The sequence below is a fragment of the Urtica dioica genome, chromosome 9 (assembly GCF_054948205.1).
Source record: "Urtica dioica subsp. dioica isolate 48M chromosome 9, U.dioica_male_clone48M_v1_H2, whole genome shotgun sequence".
Classification (NCBI taxonomy): domain Eukaryota; kingdom Viridiplantae; phylum Streptophyta; class Magnoliopsida; order Rosales; family Urticaceae; genus Urtica; species Urtica dioica.
In genome coordinates, this window is record NC_142764.1 from 13,727,081 (window position 1) to 13,745,086 (window position 18,006).

An 18,006-nucleotide genomic window follows, 5' to 3' on the forward strand; every position below is an offset into this window, starting at 1 on the left:
ATACTCTTTGTTAGATTTAATTATGTGCATAATGCTTGTGTGAGATTCGCGACCTCGTGCTTGTTTGTTAGGATTGTTTAGATACTCGAGAGAGATTTAATGATCGTGCTTAATAAATTAGTTCATCGTAGTACATTCCTATAGACTCTAGATAGTTGGGTTGTTATAGAGTCGTGTGTGCATTCGCGAGTTTATATTTTCGTTTTTTAAGATTTGAGATTGAGAGATAAAAATACGGTATAGACATAAATTGTTAGATGCTCGAGAGATATTTAACGATACTAAGATGTGAGCGTGTTTAGAAAAGATAGGATCGAAAAATCGTGCGTAATTTTAGAAATCCCGACTATATAAAAAGTTAGCGAAGCCACAACCATTACTTTCCTCATATTCATTCACTAGCGTTTATATTGCGTACATTTTAGTTTAATTTGTCATTCTTAGTTAATAATCATCTTTGTTGATCATGAGTTCGATTCGTTGCTTGCTTATTTATTTCTGGGTTAAACTTAGTCCTCAATTTGTACTTATGAATTACTACTTGAAATATGAACTTGCGTACGAAATTATCAATTGCAACAATTACAGTTCTTTCCAATTGTTTGTTCTTGGCGTGTAGTTCTAAAAGAAAAAGGAAATTAAATCCGTTTTTTGTTTTTTTACTCCGTCCTTAAATCTGTTTGTTAGTTGAGACTGAGAGAGTTCCAACACGATCTTTATGATCTAACTTTTAATCCCAGTGCTTTATCTATGAATCGTTTTCTTTCCGTAGCTTTTCGCTACATCCTATGGAAATGCCAAGAACGCAGATGCTTTATGGTCACTAGATGAAAAATAACGTATAGGACAAAAAACAAACATTTTCACATTGCCACTTACTACAACATTCTGTGGTGGCTATATCTTAATCTTTAATGTAGTGCCTTCCATGATTGCACTAAGAATATAATTGTACACAACCACAGAAGTCCTAAAGTATGTGCACATCTTTATGTATCCTGTCACATATAAACTGAAGACTACAGTAAATGATAATAATTCACAATATTGATCAGATTTATCCCTCGTCCCTTGACTTTTGCGTATCATATAGTTCCACTCCCCCTTCATTTGATATTTATCTTTATTTAGTAGCTGGTCAATCTACTCCAATTTAAATTAAGTCACAATACTCAAAATTTATCGCATACTCATAAAACTAACACAATAATGAACCAAAACGTCAATTCATTGTCCAAATAAAAAAGGAGAGAAGGCTATGTTATATATAAACGCGAGAATTGAAAGAAACCGACTTGCGTTTAAAATATTTCAGCTAAAAGTATTAGATGCGAATTTTGCGTCCATTCGAAGACACGATATAGCGACGCGAGAACTGGCCTTGGATAGGTCACCCTGCCGAATGACGTATTGCCTGAACAGGCGCGAGATTTTGTGTCTAAATAATTTCCCGCCTTTTGACGGGTAATGTTTTAAAGTCTGTTCATACATGAATCATGATGAAAGAGTTTACTTAAGAAAGAAAAAGAAAAAAAAAAGGTGCGACAAAATCTAACACTTAAACTAACTCGACTAACATGGAGACACATTTTTCGGTCTAAACCGTGCATGGGTTGTCGATGCAGGGCTTGACTCTATTCCGACAAGTAGGGCAAGAAGAGTGGCTAAGCAACCACTTATCCACGCAAAGGACATGAAACCGGTGGTTGCACTCTGGCAAGACTCTGATCGTGTCGCCTTCCTTATAATCCGTCAAGCAAATAGCACAGCCAGAAGAAGGAGACCCGGGAGTCGAATAGATCAAAGTTGGCAAGGCAACCATCTGCTTCTTGTTTAGACCCGAGTCGAGCCTGCGAGCTGTGACCCACTCGACAGGCTCGGTGAAGGCGCGGTTGGCGCACCTGAACACGCACTGCAGCATTGAGTTGAGTCCGAGGGCGCAGAGGAACGCGCACACGATGGCCGCCACCACCACCCCGATGCTCATGTCCCTCGCTTCGCCTGCCCCGACGCTCTCTGCACAACTAATGTTTGGTGCTATGGCTGAAAGGGTGGTTGTCCTAGGCATTATTATTGTAATTGTTAGAGAGAGAGAGAGAGAGAGAGAGAGAGAGAGAGAGTTTGATTGACTAGCTACTTGTTACAAATAACTTCTTGGCATATAAATCGCTCTCCTGATCTCTCACCTATGTGGGTGTCTTTTTAAAAAAAAAAAAATTTGGTATATGGGTGTCATTATCAGTGCATAGTGCTTGAGCTTACTATTCCGAGGGAAATTGATTCTACGAGTAAAATGGGCACCATAGAGGTGGACTTATTCTAGGAAATTGATTCTATGAACACAAAGTTTTTCAAACTACAAAATTTATTGATTTTCCACTAGCTATTACGGTTTAAAGTTATAAAAGCGTATTTGTAAATTTTAAAATAATGAGTTACAAAACATTCATATATAACACATAAAGATTATATTAAAATCTGCAATTTGTTATATTGCGAGCCAATTCATATTGCATATAGAGTAGGTTTAGGTTTAGGATTTTGTATTTGGAGTTCGCATTATATGTATGTTTAGGTTTAAGATGTACTCTAGGGAACAACCAATGTATCTAATTGTATTTTGTGTTATAAGGAAAAACTAATGCATCTAATATTATTTTGTTTCCATATAAACTACAAAATTTCGAATAGAATACGAATTGAGTTGCATGATTAATAAGCAGAATATTTGGAGTAGGAACTAGAGTTAATGTAGAACTAATCTTTGTGCATATTCTTTCCAGAAAGTATTCGAATTAATCTCTTGAACGAATAAGGTACATAAAGACTTCCCTTTTGAATAGGAAAATGAGTTATCTTGAAAATTACGATCAATATCAATTCATACGTTTAAGTTTCGGTATGAAGTTGAGCTTACCGTATTTAATTCCAAAAATTTAAAAGGAATAACTATATAAGTCCAAAAGGGTAGCAAATCTTGGTTAAAGGTTGGGGCATTAGAGAAAGTGGCTGTAATATCATGGAAGAAATGGTGACAACGGATATGCTTTATCCTTTCTTGATAAGTCATTTATCTTTTTATGCTTTTCAAGTTAGGAAAAGACAGACACGAGTGAGCAAGCAGCTTCCGCGTGCATATATATATATATATGTATATATATATATATGTATATATATATATATCTATGTATATATATGTATCTATGTATGTATATATATATATCTATATCTATGTATGTATATATATGTATGTATGTATGTATATATATGTATGTATATATTATAAGCATAATTTAAACGATCCTAATTAGTCAAGATCTTAGAATTAGATGATTTTTCACGGATCATTAAAAATTGAGGAAAAACCTACCTCGATCAATGACGAGAGCAACAGAAGCGGTGGCGGAATCACCGGAATTGGTTTCTCTCTCTTGACCCTTTTAGTCTTGATAGCTTTCTTGTGATGGCTAAGGAAAACTGCGTAATGGGTTGAGAGAGGACAATCTCTAGGGTTAGTTTTTATATAGACCCACCATTAGGGTATATAGGGAAATTACATTTTATTTATTAACCAATATGATTTGTCTTATTTATTATTAAACCCTAATAGGTAATGCACTTGTGCCACATTATTTCCCACATACAAAGCCCACTAATGGGCTTTAGGAAATATTCGGTATAATATTCTCTCATTTGGCCCATGTGTCATGCCACTAATAATAATCGTAATTGTGCATAGTATAAGATAAATCCATCATTATATTGGTTATATCATAAAGTCTCTATTAAGTATGAAAACTAATAAAGATCATAGCGGTTGTACGTCAATTTGTCGACATAGTCTCTTCCATGTACCACAATACTAGCTTCACACTTAACATGACACATAATAAGGTATTCATAATGGTCTGAATCTTGATCATATAATGCATTCATGTATATACTAATCATAAAAGAAAACAAGATTCATTACTTCATATCAGAAACAAAATAAACGAGCTCAAAGTATCAATCACATAAACATAAAACATAAAAATTAACATCAACGATGACATCAAATGATCCCCATTCTTTCCACTTGTTTAGTAAATTCCTTTGGGGACAATCATTTCGTTAATGGATCTGCTACCATAAACTTTGTGCTAATGTGCTCGATTGACACCCTTTGTTTCTGAACTTCTTCTTTAACGGCAAAGTATTTTATCTCCATATGCTTAGCACCCTTCGAATACTTGTCGTTTTTAGAAAAGAAGACTTCTGCAGAATTATCACAATAAATTTTCAGCGGCTTAGCGATAGTGTCGACAATTCCAAGCCCCGAAATGAAGTTCCACAGCCATAATCCATGAGCCATAGCCTTAAAACATGCTACGAACTCAGCTTCCATAGTGGATGCAGCAATGACAGTCTGCTTCGAACTCTTCCATGAAATCGCTCCTTCGGCTAAAAGGAACATATAGCCAAAAGTGGACTTTCTGGAACTCCACCCATCCGGCATAATCTGAATCTGAATATCCTATCACCTCGAGGTTATAAGATCTTTTATAAGTGAGCATACGATCTTTCATTCCTTGCAGATACCTCAGAACTTTGTTTGCAGCTTTCCAATGATCTATTCCTAGATTACTTTGATACCTGCCTAGCATTCCGATAGCGAAACTGATGTCTGGCCTGGTACAAGTCTGTGCGTATATCAAGCTTCCAACAATAGACGCAGCAACCCCAAGGCCTTCCTGTCCGGCACGATCTCGCCAACGCTTTCGAAAGTCAACAACCTCGACGGGATCTACTTGTTCAACCTGCGAAACCTCTCCGGTCCTTTCCCGGGAGTCTTGTTCCGACTACCCGCTCTCCAATTCGTCTACATCGAGCACTCCGGGCTGTCCGGTCCTTTGCCGGCCAATCTCGGAGCCTTAGCCAAGCTTGGCGCTCTCAGCCTCACCTAAGGAATTTGTTCCATTTGTTTGCATTCCAATTCATTTTTTGGACATTGATTGAGACTAAATTTATCTCCCTTCTGAATTGGAACAACACCTGCAGAGCACTTGTCCATTTTGAATCTCTCAAGAACTTTATTAATGTATACTTTCTAAGGCAATCCCAACCATCCTTGTGATCTATCACGAGATATCTCTATTCCAATCACATAGGATGTCTTACCCATATCTTTCATTTTAAAGTTCTTAGAGAGACACTCATTGGTTTGACGTAATAAACAAAGATCATTAGTAGCAAGCAAGATGTTGTCAACATATAAAACCAGAATTATAAACTTACTCCCACAGATCTTTAGATATATACATTGGTCAATAATGTTTTCTTTAAATCCAAAAGATGTGACAGTATCGTTGAACTTGAGATACCATTGTCGGGAAGGTTGTTTAAGTCCATATATTGACTTCTTCAATTTACATACCAAATGTTCCTTTCCGTCAACCACAAAACCTTCAGGCTGATCGATGAACACTTCTTCATCTAAATTCCCATTCGGAAAGGCAGTTTTGACATCCATTTGATGGAGCTCTAAATCATAATGAGCTACCATAGCCATAACAATCCTCGGAGAGTCCTTTTTAGAGACAGGTGAAAAGGTCTCTTTATAATCAACACCATCTTTCAAAGTAAAACCTTTGGCAACGAGTCGAGCCTTGTGTATTTCGATATTGCCATTTGAGTCGAGTTTGGTTTTGAAGACCCACTTGCACCCGACTCTTTTACAACCTTCAGGCAATTCAACAAGGTCCCAAACTTCGTTTTGATCCATTGATTTTAGCTCTTCTTTCATGGCGTCTAACCACTTAATAGAATTCTCACTTTCTATGGCTTGTGAAAACGAAACTGGATCTTTATCAATTCCTAAGTCGTATTCCGAATCTTGCAGATAAACCACATAATCGTCAGAAATAGCGGATCTTCGTTCTCTTACAGATGTTCTTAATGCGACTTCATGTGGTTCATCTATGTTAGGTTCGTTTGGTGCGATATCATTCAGTGGTGCTTGGTCGTTAATTTGTTGTTCTTGTAGATCATTATCATGGTCAACATGAACAGGTACAACAACTTGAGAAGAAGGTAGAGGTAAAGGTACTTGCACTCTAACTTCTTGGATTTCCACATTATGTGGTTTCAAACTCACACTGACTTCACCATTTTCGATGAACCTAGCATTACCAGTTTCAATAATTCTCGTACTATGGTTAGGATAATAGAATCGATACCCTTTAGATTTTTCAGGTTAACCAATGAAGAAACCACTGATTGTTCTTGAGTCCAGTTTCCTTTCATGTGGATTATAAATTCTTACTTCCCCTGGGCAACCAAAAACATGCAGGCTTTCTAGGAACTTAGCAAATGGACGAGGGCACTGTCCCCTTTCATCATATCTTCCATAATATTCACCACCTCTGTCAGACCTGACAATTTTCACCTTTCTATCTAATTATCTTTCAACTTCATTGACAAACACCTCTAGGGTATCTACCAATTGAGATTTTTCATGCAACAAATAGACATATCCATAACGTGAAAAGTCATCGATAAAAGTGATGAAATACCTTTCTCCACCAAGTGATGGAACGTCAAATGACCCATAAATATCAGTATGTATAATTTCAAGGACTGTAAGCTTCTTGTGGCTGCTTTCTTAAGTGTGTGTTTTGTGTGCTTTCCCTTAATGCACTCAACACAAACTCCAAGATTGGTAAAATCCAAATCAGGTAGGATATCATTCTTCACCAACTTTTCGATTCTTTCTTTGGATATATGACCCAAACGTTTATGCCACAAGTAAGCAGATGATTCATTAGATAAACCACGTTTGGTTCCAACATTATGATGCACGGTTAAAAGAGTTTCAGCGAAAAGGGTATCAAGCTTTAGTTTGTACAAACCATCACAAAGAATACCAGAACCCAAGAAAAGATTTTGTTTGAATAAACTGAAACATCCATTCCCAAAATTAAAAGAGTACCCGGCTTTATCGAGTTTAGACATGGAAACCAAATTGCGAGAAACAGAAGAAACATAAAAGGTTTGGAAAAGGTCTAAATGATGCCTAGTGTCTAAGATTAAACGATATGTTCCAATGGCTTCAACTTGAACTTGGCTCTGTTTCCCATGAGGATGAATTTTTCATTTTGGCTTATGGTTTGGGTCGGAAGAAATCCTTGCATCGTATTTGAAACATGAGTGGTACAATCAGAATCAAGTCACCAAGTATTATAAGGAACTTTAGCAAAATTTGATTCAAAACATACAAAAGCACTAGGCTTACCCTTTCTTTCGATCCATGCCTTACGTTTCAGGCAATCTTTCTGCCAGTGTCCAATCTTTTTACAGAACCGACACACATCAATGCTTTGTTCCTTCTTGTGGATTTGGGCAGATGACTCATTAAGCTTTGATAGTCCTTGCTTGCCCTTTCCAGTCTTCCATGGTTTCTTTCTAGCTCCTTTATGACCAACGAGATTGGCATAATGATTTCACGGTTTCTTAAGCCTCGCTTCCTCTTGATTGAGCATACTTTGTAATTCATGCACATTCTATTTATCCTTCAAAGTGTTGTAATGCACGTGAAATGTGCCATACTCAGGAGGTAAGGAATTGAGAATGAACGTTATGAGGAAATTTTCATTCACTTCCATTCTCATGGTCTTTGTCTTGCTACAATATTCTTCATTTCGACAACGTGCTCATGCAAGGTACGAGAACCATCAAACTTCATGGTGGTTAACTTACCCATTAGTGCCCCAACCCGTGACTTATCAGCTGAGGCGGACTGAGAGCTTTCTTCCAAAACTTCATAAATTCCTTAGCATTTTCAGTTTTCTTAAATGTGGACTTGATGTTGTCTTCTACAGTCATTCGCATAAACATTAGGCTCAGTCTGTTAGATCTTTCCCAAGCTATATGGAATGATCTTTGGTTAGCGCTTTTAGCATCAGTTAGAGCAGCAGGTTTCTCACTTAAGAGTGCCGAATAAAGATCCAGAACACAGAGGTGAAACTGAACTTGTTCAGACCATTCAGAGAAATTAAGACCATTGAACTTGATAACAGACGTGGCTTGCGACTGAAGAGAAACATGAAAAGAGGCTGCAAAAATAAATAATATATGCTCACACATTAATGCTGTGAGTAATAAACATAATCTATAATACAGATTCAAAACACGTGAAATAAACAAAAGTACACATTGAAGTCACCTTTGGGCAGAACAACAATATACACAATAAGGTAAACTTAATTGATGCTAAAAATAAATTTTCACATAATATATAATTGACATACTTCAATTAGATATATTTGCAATCTTTGGATATACTAAACATACCTAACCAAGCATATCAATTTACCACCATAATGTTCATGAATTATTAAACGAATAATCAACCTTTGGACGATCCGACATATTTTATAACCATGAACTTCAATTTACTCATGATAAGAATCATAAAATACCATAATGTCATTTAACTTAAAAACATCACATAAATATGAGTAATAAAATTTATTTAATTTGTTATAACAAATTGAACATAATGTATAGATATCAAGCAAAATAATGAAGAGACATTATATGGTTCGATAAAATTATCATACTTTAGATAACCAAAGCAGTATATTGATCATGTTTAATAATACAAAATCCCATTATTTTAATTTTCAAATATGATGTAGATATATATAACAATATATACATGCTGTCATGATAATATCAAAACGTATCATATAAAATAATATTAATAAAGTTATCATCTTTATTCATAAAAAAATTTGACTATCAAACAATTGAATCAAAATTGATTCTGACTTAAAAAAAAACAAAAACGTGCAATAATAACTCACAATAAAGCACATTAAATTCCATATATCACAGGCACAACATCAACACATTTCGATTTTTAACAGCCGGTGATGGATATGAACGATTAATTAAGGGCATGAACAACCCCAAAGCTCTATGTACACGTGATTTCAACAGATCAATAGCACACATAATCATAATCGCAAACTCAATGTAATCGGATCCATTACCATAAAGGACAAAATTGCACCGATCTAAAACGATTATTTTCAATTCAAATATTGGATATGAACCATAACGCATAAGGGTCCGGTGCTAATGTACAATCAAACAGTGACACGCATAATTGGAAAAACACTAATTCACAATCAAAGCTCTGATACCACAAATAAGCATAATTTAAACGATCCTAATTAGTCAAGATCTTAGAATTAGATGATTTTCGCAGATCATTAAAAATTGAGGAAAAACCTACCTCAATCAATGACGAGAGCAACAGAAGCGGTTGCGGAATCACCGGAATTGGTTTCTCCCTCTTGACCCCTTTAGTGTTGATAAATTTCTTTTGATGACTCAGGAAAACTGCGTAATGGGTTGATAGAGGACCAATCCCTAGGGTTAGTTTATATGGACCCACCATCAGGGTATAAGGGAAATTATCTTTTATTTATTAACCAATAAAATTTGTGTTATTTATTATTATACCTTAATAGGTAATACACTGGGGCCACATTATTTCCCATATACAAAGCCCACTAAGGGCTTTAGGAAATATCCGGTCTAACATATATATATGTATACTTAAAGGAAAATAGAAAGATTTGAAATGTCATTTTCCATAGTGGTATTGTGACTTATAAATAATAATAAAATTTGATATGTCAAAAAATCGAACAAGGTCGTTGTGGAAAAAAAAAAGAATAGATTTGTATAGAAAAATCATGTTTTGACGAAAAACCTTCGCCTCGATGAAATATTTTTTGCAGAATATATGGATATGTATTATTTTAGTTTTTAAACATATATTTTAATATTACTGAAAAACTATATCAACTGTTTTACATGATTTCTCTAAAGGTGTTATAACAAGTTTAGTGACAATACAAATTTACCAGATTAATGTGAGAATTAAAACTGTAAATAAAGAGACAAAAAATTGGTTACCCAGTTCGGAAAATCGAGCCTACCTCTGGAAGGATGATACTCTCGGTGAAAAGGAACATCACTATCAACTTGGTATAATAACTAGAACCCGATCAATCTGAATAATCACCTTTCAGATATATTTACTTCAAGACTACCCTAGTGAATTCTGACTTAGGCTCCTCCCGAATCTGAGTCACCTCACTTCAACTCAACTCATTTACCAAATGGTTGATCAACGCTTATAATTGTACTTGATCTACAGTACCACGAATACAAACCCAAGTCTGTTAGTTGCACGAACATCGGCAATATGAACAAGACAAAACTAAACTACACAATGAGCAAGAGTGTTTAGGCTCAAAGACTCTTACAGAAACTCAAAATGTGTATCCGGACTCTTAAGAGCAGACTTTCTCTTTTATAGGAGTTGAAACCTAGCAATTGACGTCTTGCTAGAATTTTCCAATATGATCGACTTGTTCTGATTTGGTGGAGAGAAAATGGGAAGCGAATCAAACAATTAAGCAGACTTGCCCAATATATATATAGAATCATATTTATCGCGATCTTTGCAAAACAACACATGTCACAACAAGATGTTAAACTATGACAACGAATATCTTGAGTGTAGTTTTGCAAACTACGAAAACAGCCAATCAACTTAACAACAATAACAATACTATTTATGAATTTAATGCAAATATTGTTATATATACATATATATATATATATATATATATTATACAATACATTATTTATATTTTTTCTCGTTTTAGATACATATATTCTTTGAATAGTCACTCTTGAATTGAATTGTTTATTTTGTCTCAGATTCGTTGGGTCGGCGCGCAGTCCATCATGTGAAGAAACTAGGCAATAAGTGAATGAAGAGGTAACCCTTTGATGATTGGAAAAATTGACCAGAGTTATAGAAATCCTGCTTGGAGGTAAATTGCTTGCTCTTTTGTGCTCCCCTGGGATCGAAAGCACGATATCAGTAGGGATAAAGAAACTCCCTTTGAATCCTACTCAGATAGTGTTGAGCCTTTTTTTTTGCAACACATTTGCGACACACGAACCGTGGTGGAATCTGTGTATGTACGCTGTGAAAAAGAGTGATTGCCTTCCCTTTGGTCTCAAAGGAGATGTCGCTATGGGGTCAAGACTCGATAAAGGCAACAAATCCAAAGATTCCTGCGGAATGGTTAACCGCGGTGGTGGAAGAGGTCTTTTTCTAGATCGCAGGAAAACCACGAGTATGGAGACAAGCCCAATAAGGGGTCATGATTAATTCCAAGGAGCTTTGAAAAAGACTGTCCTCTTGGCGGCGAACCTCCGAATGGCCTTCTTTGGTGGTTTGGCTCATTCTTTCCTAAGTCAAAAGAGTTACATAAGAAAATGATGGGATGTGCCTCTCAAATAGGTGAAGAGCTAGAGAATTTATTTCCACAAGCTCTTAGTCACCATGAGAGGAAATATAATATGGCATTGAGCATATGTGTGTGAAGGAATATGTAGAGAAAAATGGGTTTGAGAATTGTTTTCCTCCAAGTCTAGAGAGAAAGGAAAGAAATTTTTTCTCTATTTGTGGTTGTGAGATGGAAAGAAATATGTAGAGAGATGTGTAGTAAAAATGGTAGAGAAGAGGTGTTGAAATATGTAGAGAGTTGTGTAGTAAAAAAATAGTAGAGAAGAGATGTAGAGAATTATGTAGTAAACAATAATAGATTAGAGATGTAGAGAAAAAGGTAATAAAGATGGTAGATGAGAGGGTTAAGCCGTGGAAATGGGTTTGTGTGAAGAAGAATGTGGAGAAAATGGGTAAGAGATGGCGTATGTAAGAAAGAATGTGTGAGAAAGATGAGAGATGGAAGAGGAAAGGTTGTTTAGAGTGCTCTTTTTAGGATCTTTTTTGGGAATTGTTTGAGAGGTTTGAGAGAAGATGGGTGTAGAGTGATATGTGTAGAGTTTTGGTATGAAACTTTTGGGTCTCCCCATAGTGTGGTGAAATTATGAGATTTTATAGAGTTTTGAAGGTGTTGGTTTAACCTAGATGGGTGAGGAAAGAGCTAGGAAGGTGACTTGGTGCATTTGGATAAGTTTGGAACTGAATTCATGAGTTGAAAAAGCTTGTTTGTGCTCTAGGTTGGCCGTACGGTCATTGTGGCATTGTGTTCTGGTCGTACGGCCATGTGTGTGTCAAGAGGTGGCCGTACGGCCATGTGTGTGTCAAGAGGTGGCCGTACGGCCATGAGGGTGTGTGTCTTTGGCTGTACTGCCTGCCAGAAAGGTCATGGGTGGCCGTACGGCTGGTCAAATGGTCATATGGCCATGGTAACCTTTATTTTTTTTCGTATAGCCGGGTCAAGTGGCCATACGACCGTGGCAAGGCCTGACAAGTGTGTTTGAGGTGTGTATATGTGTTGTTGATGCTTGATAAGACACGTAGAGGCGAAGGCGTGTTAATTCATGGCAAGGCACATCGAAGAAAGAATGCGATGTGGCAAGCTTAGGCAAGGTAAGTTGAGGCTAGAATGAGATGTGGCGAGCTTGAGCAAGGTAAGTTGAGGCATGACACATGGCGAGTTAAACCAAGGTTCATGGCGAGGCGTGCCGTAGGGTGAGGCATGGCCCATGGCGAAGTACGGCAAGGCTCACGACGAGGATGGTGCACAGGAAGGCTCGCCGCGAGGTATGGCGCACGGCGAGGCAAGTCAAGGCTCACAGCAAGGATGTTGTGACCCTTCTTCGGAGCTCGTGGCACATGTTCTTTTTCTTTTGGAGGGGGTCATTTTCAGGTGCCGAAAAATGACGCGTTAATAGATAGCTCTATGATGCTTTAGACACGTAGACCTTTGCCGACCACCGGTCATCGTTTCTCTGGAATAATTCCTCTAAACTGTCCGAGACTTCGTTATTGGTATATTTCTTTACTTTACCTATCATTAAAAAAATAAAGATTTTTTATACGAGTTCATGAAGCTCGTAACACAAAAATGCTAGAAAACCGTTTTTCGTATTTAAAGTGGAAAATTGAATTAAAAAACATTTTAGCTTTTATAATCGTTTTAGCTCTCAAGAAAATCTAATTAATCTAGATGAAGGTGTGCGCCTAACAAAACAACCGTAAGACATAAATAAATAAATAATGAGATTGTAAATCACTTACATGATATCCTCTATTTGAATTTTCGCGCCTGTTGATAGTGTTCGTGTTCCTTGTGTTCTTTGTGTTAAATAAACACAAAGTCTTCCTAGCCTTTTCTCCGAATGAGATAGAATGAAGACGTGAGCCAACTGCTTGCTTCACTAATTAATCCAACAAGGTGTTGGAATAATTCTTTCATTCTTTGAGAATTGGTATCTACAAATTTCTCAACTGCGTGAGAGAGAAAAATTCGACCAAATCCGGGGAAAGGGAGGCGTGAATTCCTTATTTGATTTGATATTATTCTATTTAATATGAAATATTTATTCTATTAATAGAACAAATCAAATATCTACAAGTTACTTTAGTAAAAAATATTCATATCATTTCTAATATTTATTTACTTCTAAAATTCGAATATATTATTCAGGTAACTAAATAATATAGCATATCTCCAAGATATTCTCATTAAATAATACAATTAATATACTATTTTTTTTTCTCATAATAAGATATACTATTTTACAAATAGAATAATTGAGAATATTTTCATGATACTCTCATAAATAATTACTATATTAAATACTCAAAATATTGGATCATATTTAACACATAATATTTATTTTTGATTTGAGAAAAGTCCAAATCTTATTTGGATTTTATCGGACAAATACAATGCCCATGCACTTCATAGTACATGCCTACTACAAGCTTAATTGGGCGTTGTGGGATGCTTTAAATTGCTCCTTACAAACCCAATTTAAATGTAGTGATATTCCAAAATTACCTAACAATTAATAACTTATCCATAAAATATTTTTTACGAATAATGTGAAAGATCCTGCAACAAAGTTGTAGTAGTGAGGTTGTAGTCAAATTCACGTATTTACTACAAAAGTATTCTAACTAATTTTACCACTCAGGTACTATGGACCTAATAGCTTAAAGCTAGATGAACACGAGCGAGAGTAGGGGGAAACTTGATCGGTTCGGTTCGATTTTGACTATTTTATGTATCTGAATCCGAATATTTGGGTTTTAAAAATTGGGTCCAATAACCGAAGCCATTTAGTCCAAAACCAAAATTCGGTTATCCAATTAAAATCAATATCCAGTTTTTAAAACTGATTTGTAATTAAATATATTTGAAAAGTATTGACACAAAAGAACAGCAGCGTAGCGGGAATCCAATCCACTCACCGAAGTAGCGAGCAGAGTTCAAATCTCGCTAATAGCGTAATATGGATTTTTTTAATTTAAAACGAAAAACAAATAAATATAAGCTTGTATGGTGTGTGTTTTTAACCTGGAACACATACTAAATCCGATGTAGACATTACCACTTGAGCCAACACCGTTATTCCATATTATTTGACATAAGTATAAAATATTCGGTCCGGTTTTGGTTAACCGAATTTTCCTCTCTCTCGGTTTATTTGCTCTAGGAGAGAGAGAGGAAAATTTGACCAAACTATGGAGAGAGTACACATTGTTAGCTCATTTTTTCGTTCCATCAAATCTTGATGATATACCACTAAAATCTCAAGATTAAACTCTCTCGAACTTATCAAAATTATATTTACTTGATCTCAATAGATAAGTGTCCATTGATATAGTCAGTACGTAAATATCTACCCTTTAGGTTCAATACGTGAGAGAAGGGTCAAATATATCGTTTTACCCTCGAGTCACTTATGATCCCTGAGTATTCCTTATCGAAATATTCCAATACTGCTTATAGCACAAAGGTGTAGACAGTCAATCGATTCTTGATTTAGCTATCATGTGAGCGAATATTTTTATTCTCACTTAAGAGCTGGATTCTACTTTTGATGGTCCTTCCATCACTGATTATACACTGGTCTCCCAAAACATAAGTATATAAACATCTTCTGTAGCTGTGAACGAATGAATCAAAGAACCGAGTATATAACCATTCCAGGAGCATCTCATGATTGAGGTTGATGCATATCATTTATGATTGTGATACGTATCATTGTAACGGTGGCTACTTAATCGCAACCATTCTAGGTCATGTATGGTACCCCATATAGAATGCGCACACTTGTCAGAACTAGTCTATAATGAGATGTATATTTGATTCACTGTCTAGCTACCCAAGCATAGACTAATCACTAACCTATTTAAACACTCCACTCGAGACTTATATATATTTATCACATTAGATGTAGAGATATAATCTCAGTTGATGCATAGGGCTATGGATAAGTCGAATGTTATTGCTTATAAAAGGTTTGCAACTAATCTTTTATATCAATACTTATGTCTTTATATTTCGTTTATCAGTAATCTTTAGATAATTACAATAATACATCTGAGGGTAATCACTATAATACCCTTATGTTGGCAACATTCCTAACAGTCATCCATCCCAAAAACACCTAAACTCACTTTTAGGGCAGCTCCCTTCAAGCCTAACGCACAATCCATTACCACAAAACAGTTTATCAACTACAACCTTCAGTTAAAGTCTTTTCTTTTGACATACGATTTCGATTTTTTGCAATTATTTGTATATACTAAAAAAATATGTTACTACCATTTATACATGTAGGGTTTACTACCAGTTTTTGTATAGCCATTGTGGGTGTAGGAATTGACCTCACCTTATAAATTCTTCAGCTTGGCCCAAGCCCACGAATTTGAGCTCGGCAAGTAAAATCAATCTAATTTGAAAGTCCAACCCGTCCACTTCGCCACTGGCCCATGCCATGTTCGTCCAAAAACTTCTCAGCTCTCTGATAAGACCAAGTCAATCCTACCAAGCAGACAGCTCGAAAGCAACGGTCTTCGGTCTACCTTCTCGCCACTCCGCTACAAAATCCTCTAGACCGACTACGTATCCTCCAGATCGACGGTAGAGCAGCAGCAACCTCATCTATAAATAGACGAAGATCGAGACTTTTCAAGGGACATGATTCTCATTAAGGTAACGACACCTCCAAGGAGGCCGATGCCTTAACTGGTTTTGCATTCAACGTAAACGATGTGGATCGTCCTAGAGGCTCCAACAAAAAATGGACTCGAGATCCTGATGCTTATTGTGAATTTCACAAAAGAAATTGACATGCCACCCTTAATTGCGAAACAATGAGGAAAGTATTGGCCGAAAAATTCACTAAATACGTGTTTAATGAAATTGACTTAGGACCTCCCCCTAAGAAGAAAAACTTCAACTCACAGCCTCTCGGTAAGAGGGGAAAAGACAAAGAGGAAGATACACAATCTGACCCATAAACAAAACTAAGAATCGAATGTATTATAGGAGATTCGATGTTTTGTATGGAATCAATTAATTCCATCAAAGCATACCAACGTAAGCTTAAAAACACTCCCCAAGCACTCGAACTAGGAGATTAGGAAGAATCTTTGATCACCTTCAAGGACAGCGAAGCAAGGAGATTAGTCACGCCTCACGACGACGCTCTAGTAATTAAACTAGACGTGTCAAACTGCGTCGTGTCATGAATCCTGGTCGATGGGGGAAGCTCGGTGGACGTAATCTTCAGAAGCACTCTGACGAAAATGAACATTGAAGAATCCAACATCGAACGGGAAATCCACCGAGCTGACTAGCTTCAATGGATTGGTAACATCGTCCATGGGAGTAGTTAAACTTCCTGTCTGGGCAGCCGGAATCAACAAGATAATCGAATTTGCAGTCTTCGATTAGTCGTCTCCATTCAACATAATACTAGGATGGACATGGATCCACAACATGAAGGCCGTGCCATCCCCTTACCACCAGTGTATTCGTTTTCCAACTTCTGAAAGGATCAAGGAAATATCGCGGTAGTCAGGAAGCATCTAGAATATGCTACATGAGCAACCACAAATTGAAAACAGAAGAAGCTGATGGCAATCAATAGCAATTAATAATCATCGTCGACGCCGTATCTACTGAAGACATGAAAACGAAAGAAGAATGTTTGGAAGAACAAGATTCCCCGTATCTTGAGTTAACCACCCAGATTCAACTCGATGGTGCCAATCCCGAGCATTGCGTCGGAATCGGAGTCGAGCTGAAAGGAAGCCTAAGACGGGAGATAATAACCTTCTTGAAAAGAAATAAGAGTACTTTCGCATGGACCACCGAGGACATGCCGAGCATAAGCATCGAAGTTGCGTCTCATCAACTCAGCGTCGATTCAAGTTTCAAGTACATAAAACATAAAAGAATGAAACTTGGACCAGATAGGACCAAGGTTATCAACGATGAAGTAGAGTGACTTTTGAATGCTGGATCAATCCGAGAGGTAAAATACCCAGATTGACTAACCAACACAGTCGTAGTAAAGAAAAAGAACGAAAAGTGACGTGTCTGTATCGACTTTACCGATATAAACAAAGCATCGCAGGGCATAAAATGCTATCTTTCATGGATGCTAACCGGAAGAAGCACGACACTAAACCGATTCATATCCCGCTTAAATGACAAATGGTTACCCTTTTTATATCTTACTCAAAGGAAATAAGAAGGCCGAATGGAATGAGAAATGCGAAGAAGCATTCTCTCAACTGAAAGAATACTTAGCCATTCCATAAAAAATTGGCCAGGCCCGTAGATGGGGAACCTCTCTACCTATATGTCGCAGTTTCCAACTCAGTCGTGAGTGGCGTATTGGTACGGGAGGATCATGGAGACAAAAATTCAATCTTCTATATAAGCAAATCCATTGTAGACACCGAAACAAGGTATCCTGCTATGGAGAAATTAGCTCTAGCAGTTGTCCCGGCCGCTAGGAAACTAAGACCATATTTTCAGTCACATACGATCATCGTGATGACTATTTAACCCATAAGAACCTTTATAGCCCGAATCAGTCCGAAAGATTGACCAAATGGAAAGTTGAACTCAGTGAGTATGACATCAAATTTTGAGTAAG

The 18,006-nt window shown here is 36.7% G+C and overlaps 1 pseudogene; it reads right to left on the reverse strand.

Annotated features, from left to right (window-relative positions):
* Positions 1–1,279: 1,279 nt before the first annotated feature.
* On the reverse strand, positions 1,280–2,148 carry LOC149385103 (RING-H2 finger protein ATL78 pseudogene; annotated as a pseudogene).
* Positions 2,149–18,006: the final 15,858 nt, after the last annotated feature.